The sequence below is a fragment of the Myotis lucifugus genome, unplaced genomic scaffold (genome assembly GCF_000147115.1).
Source record: "Myotis lucifugus unplaced genomic scaffold, Myoluc2.0 scaffold_19, whole genome shotgun sequence".
NCBI classification, from domain to species: Eukaryota; Metazoa; Chordata; class Mammalia; order Chiroptera; family Vespertilionidae; genus Myotis; species Myotis lucifugus.
This window is the reverse complement of record NW_005871067.1, coordinates 8106638-8112496: the sequence shown is the minus strand read 5'-3', so window position 1 is coordinate 8112496 and position 5859 is coordinate 8106638.

Below are 5859 nucleotides of genomic sequence, written 5' to 3'. Positions count from 1 at the left end.
GGTGCATTCCTGCTGGGAAAGAAGAGTTTGGAAGTCACCTGTGCTGGTCCCAAACACCTTTTGTCCCTCAGAGGGGCTCACTTTGATTGGAGCTGGAAGCAGGCAGGAGTTAGCAGCAGTTCACAGCAACCCCTGGTGGCAGGAAATGGTGATTGTGGTTTTAGACAGGCAACCAGAAAGGAAGGCTGCTGGAGTACCCGGGAATAGCCCATTAGAAGCACTGCTCCTTTCTGTCCAAGAAACCGCCGTGTCTGATGGCTTCTAAATCCCTTCTGATCCTTGAATCCTCATAGTCCCTTCTTAGAAATCAGAGTGGAAAATGGTAAATGGAGAGATGTGCTACTTTATTTCACTTTATGAGCTGGCCAGACTGGCTCACTTAAGGAGACTCCTCCTTTCTGTTAACTGCTCAGAAGATCAGCCATGTTCAGTGAGGAAGGTAAGAAACCATCCTCTTAGGTGGGTTATGTCCCACCGAAAACACACCTAACCAAGAAGCCTGGTAGACCAGGTGCCTGGGGTCACAGGCCCTCCAGTGACACTCCCAGATAGCCTGTTGCCGCTGAATTTTACTAGGTAGCATTTTGTGACAGCCTCACTCCTTGTGTCCCTTGCCCTAAGATCTTGATGCAGCTAGGGCTTAAACGAGAAAGTTGGAGTCCCAGCTTCTGTGGGTAGGCTGCCTCTACCTGAGAAGCCACCTGTTACCAAGACAGACAAGGAAGGGGAGACAGAGTCCTGTGATGCATACATATGCACACATACACTCCTTTTCACACCCAGCGTGGTCTTTCTGAACCAGAGTGTGCTTCTAGTTCTAAAGTAGGCTGGATTGCAGCCTTTGGCCCCAAGTGGGGCAACTGTGGTGGTGGCCCAGGCCCCAGAGCTAGGCAAGATCCAAGTTGAGGAATTTCCTGCCACCTTCAACAGCCTGGGCCTGGAAGGCTACAGCTGTATTGACTGGTCTCCAGGGTAGGCAGATGGCCCATCCCCCAGGCCCAGGAGAAGAGGCCTACAGAGTGCCCAGTGTGGGAGTAGAACTGACTCACACAGAAATGAGGGCAAGGTTGCTGGTGTCTAGCCACACATGAGAGGGCAGTAGGGGTATGAGACATGAAACTTGTCCCTGCCTCTTCCCAACTTCAGACATAGCCTTCGGCACATAACTGGTCAATGCCTCTCTTCCTCTGTCTCACCTGGCAACCAGCCCATAGGATCAGGGGAGGGCAGTGCATTAAGGGTTTCCGATTCTTGAACCAGGCACAGACATCTTTCATGAAGGTAACTAACATTCACCTTGAGAAAGGGTAAGAAACCCGAGGAGGGCTAAGGGGAAGGAGCTCTAGGGGCTGGCTCCCAGCTGCCCAAAACCATCTCAGATCTGGTGAGCCAACAGAGTTAGGCATTTATTTTTAATTATTTTAAATGCTGTGCTGATCTGTTTCAGAAACTTAACTTACTAGAAACAGATCGCTATAAACAGGCGATATTCCCAGAATGTTCAGATGGGCTGCTGCTGGGTATGTGCCTGAGGCTGGGAAGTACTGGGTCTGCAATGGGCACATGGTGCCTTCCTGGAAACAGATGAGCTCTCAGTTCAAGGAGATGCCTGTCTTTTCCCTGCTGCTTCATCTGCCGCCTAGAGAAGGAGCCCAGAGCCTCAACTCCTGAGGGTTGGTGGTTGCCGGTGTTTCTCCAAAGGTAGAAAGGCCTCAGCCCCTGTTCCTGAAAGATGTGAAAGCAGCCCCAGGGGCCTGCCAAGTTCTGTGGGAAACATTGAGAAAGGACAAATTTTCTGGTAGAGGGGAATGCCCCTTTGTGCTGCCTTGGTAGTAGTTACATATAAGTAAAATAAGTTTGTGCCTGTGTATGTGAAAAAGCACTGCCGATTCTTCATGATTTTGAGTCATTGGAGCAAAGCAAAAAGGGAAACAAATAGAAAGTACCTTTCTTTCTTCAGCTGTGTATGGTGGAGTGCACACCAGTTACACTCCAGCTGTTCCCACTCATGTGGCCAACAACCAAAATAAAGTCAGTATTATTTTTTTCTTCTGTGTGGAAGAGGATAATTTGTCCTCTCATTAAGCAAATCCACACCCTCAGCGGTGCTGGGATGTGCCCTTAACTTGAGGGCTGAAAGGGGCCTTCCCTCCTTGAGGCCCCAGCACCAGGACCACCTGCCCATCCAGGCCAGTGACAGGGCCACCCAGTTGGTCCCCAGCAGGGCATGTCCCTGGGGTAGGGAGTGAGAGCTGTGTTCCCTCTGCTCCTCCTCTCTCCCACTCACTACCTCCTTTGTTGGTTTGTTTGGGTTGGAAGAGGGCCACTGCTAGGTAATAAGATTCTCCTTCCTCTTTTTCCCTTAACATTATACAGGCAGACCTTGGAGATATTGCAGGTTTGGTTCCAGACCACTGTAATAAGTAATACAGCCAGTATCACAATAAAGCAAGTTGTAATCTTTTATTCTGGTCTTGCTTTCAATTTGTAAAATATGCTACACATGGACCAGCCCATGTGGCTCAGCGGTTGAGCCTTGACCTATGAATCAGGGGGTCATGGTTTGATTTCCGGTCAGGGCACATGATTCTCTCTCATCTTTTTTTTTTTTTCTTTTTCAGAGAGGGAGAGAGAGACAGAAACATAAATGACAAGAGAGAATCATTGATTGGTTGTCTCCTGCACACCCCACACTGGGGATCGAGCCCACAATCCGGGCATGTGCCCTGACTGGGAATTGAACCTGACCTCCTAGTTCATAAGTCAACACTCAACCACTGAGCCACAGGCTCTCTCTCATTATTGATGTTTCTATCTCTCCATCTCCTTTCCTCTATGAAATCAATAAAAATATATTTAAACAAAAAAATACATGCTACACCTGTGAGGCACAATAAAGCAAAGCATAATAAAACAAGGTGTGCATGTGTATATCTTGCCTGGAAAATGTCAGGCAGAAAAATCATCATCTTTCCCAAGCTTTTTGCCCAGGCAGAGGACAGACCCTCTCCAGCAGCATGTCCACTTGATTTAAGATTAAGCTCTTCACCCACCTCCAACATAGGATCAGAGGTACATGCTCCCCAGGACTCGATGAGCAGGAGTTATCAGATGACACTAAATAGAGTGCAGCCCACCAGAGCCTGGGTGACGGGAGAGTGGGCCTGTTGGCCTCTTCAGGCTGGGAGCATTCCGGCAGCCTGGCCCACCTTGTACATCCAGCCTGGGGAACGTGCACTTTCTACTCCCATCAGGTTCAAGAGTTGGAGGCTGGTGAAGAACATGCTTGGTCCTGACCAGTGTGGCTCGGTTGGAGTGTCCTCCCATACACCAAATGGTGGCAGGTTCAATCCCTGATGTTGGGAGGCAGCCAATTGATATTTCTCATATCAATGTTTCTCTCTCTCCCTCTCTCTAAAAATCTATTTAAAAAAAAAAAATTCATGCTTAAAGCAAGTGAAGCAACAGAACAATGTCCACCCCCATGCCTCTTCACCCCAAGCCCCATACTTCCTCCTCCCTAGAGAGAAATGCTCCAAGGACCCAGGGGAAGAACTAAGAAACAACCACTTTCTGGGACAGGCTCTGACAGTGGGAGCTGGGAAAAGCTGCCCACCCTGCCCAGCAGGCTAGTGACTGAGAAGGATGCTGGCAAGCCTCCCTCCAGCTGAGGTGGGGAATTATGCCCCTGGACCTGGCAACTGAGGAACACAGGTGTGTCTGGGTCTTCAGGTACCTAAGAACTGACCATGACTTTGAGAGCTGAGCAGTGAGTTCAGCCAGTACTGCTGTGTAGTATTGGAGCTGGTCTTCACCACCCAGCGCCCTCTCGGCAGTCCTGTGGGTGTGCTTGGTCCCATGGGATTTGGGTAAGTCGAGTTTCAAACATTTTCCATCCTTCTTTTCCTCTAAGCCAATAGGGTGATCTCCTCAGCCCCTTTCCTTTGTCCTTATGCTCCTCTAAAGATGATCCCAAGTCCTAGACCAGAGATGGCGAACCTTTTGAGCTCGGCGTGTCAGCATTTTGAAAAACCCTAACTTAACTCTGGTGCCGTGTCACATATAGAAAATTTTTGATATTTGCAACCATAGTAAAACAAAGACTTATATTTTTGATATTTATTTTATATATTTAAATGCCATTTAACAAAGACAAATCAACCAAAAAAATGAGTTTGCGTGTCACCTCTGACACGGGTGTCATAGGTTCGCCATCACTGTCCTAGGCCCTTCTTTCCTGCCTCCACCAGGAGAAAATTCTTTATTGGAGGCTATTAGCCATGTAAAATGAGCACTGGGCCACAAATATTATCTGGCATCTGGCCCCACCTTGGTTACTATCTGGCTGGCTGACCCTTGAAATGGGAAAATAACATCCACTCTCTGCCCTATGAAGTGGGTGTGGGCTGAAAAGAGGTCAGACGTATTGTGTGCTGAGTCTGTGGGCACTGTGCCTGTCCTTTGGTGGCTGCTAAGACATGCTACCCACAGTGCCACAGATATGCAATGTCTTATATGTGGCACTCATTCTGCCACATGGCATCCTCATCTGTGCATCTGAACATACCCATTTGCCCTCTCTTTCTCAACATCCCTCTCTCTAATAAATCACCATGTAAAAACCAGTGATGGCCAGGGCCTTGCCCCATGCATGCCCGGACCCCCACACCCTTCCCTTGGTGTGGTGTGACAGCCAACTCCAAAGAGCTGGTTTCCTGAAAGGCAGAAATGAGATGAAGGAAAAAGCATGGAGACCTTACAACCTAGCCAGCCCTGGAGGACAAGCAAAGGCTGGGGGACCCAGCTCTTTGTTATTGCTGTTAATCCTCACCGGAGGATATTTTTCCATTGACTTTCAGAGAGAGTGGAAAGGAGGGAGAGAGACAGAGAGAGAGAGAGAGAAACATGGATGTGAGCAAGACACATCAATTGGTTGCCTCCTGCACACACCCTGACCAGGGCCAGGAATTGAGCCTGCAACCGAGGTACATGTCTTCGACTGGAATCAAACCTGTGACCCTTCAGTCCACAGGCTGGTGTTCTATCCACTGAGTCAAACCGGCCAGGGCAGGTGACCCAGCTCTTTGGCAGAGTCCACCTACCTCCCCCAGGAAATTCTCATCTTCCTCTTTTCTTTTTTTTCTTTTCTTCCTTCCTTCCTTTCTTTCTTTCTTTCTTTCTTTCTTTCTTTCTTTCTTTCTTTCTTTTTTTTCTTTTTCTTTTTTTTTTTAGCTCATTCTGACCACAATCAGACTCTGGGAGGAACATTTCTGGAGTTCTCTAGTCCTCTTCTCTAGTCCTCAAGTCTTGGGAGCCAGCCTGGAGTCAGTTTTGATTCCCTGGGCAAAGCCTCACTAGCAGCTTTTGTTTGTTGGCCTCATAGAAAGGTCCAGAGGGAAAGATTACTTAAGGTAACATTGGAAACTTCAGATTGGTGGTTTAGCTGGCACAGGCACTGAGTCATAGCTGGGTCTGCCTCTCACAGCTGCCCCCAAGGCAACACCCACCAGCATGCACCGGACAGGGCTGGGAGAGCTCCAGACAGGCTTCAGCTCTGATGGCTCACCTAGGGCAACTCTAATGGGGGTGGACATGGGGCGGAGGATGTTAATGCAGCTTAGCCCCACAGGCCCTGGCCCTGGATGTATCCATCTGCCCCTCTCCTTCAGCAGGACTTGCTCTCTTTTCCTCTGTCTAGACCAGCCGTGGGCAAACTACGGCCCGCGGGCCAGATCCGGCCCGTTTGAAATGAATAAAACTAAAAAAAAAAAAAAAAAAAGACCGTACCCTTTTATGTAATGATGTTTACTTTGAATTTATATTAGTTCACACAAACACTCCATCCATGCTTTTGTTCCG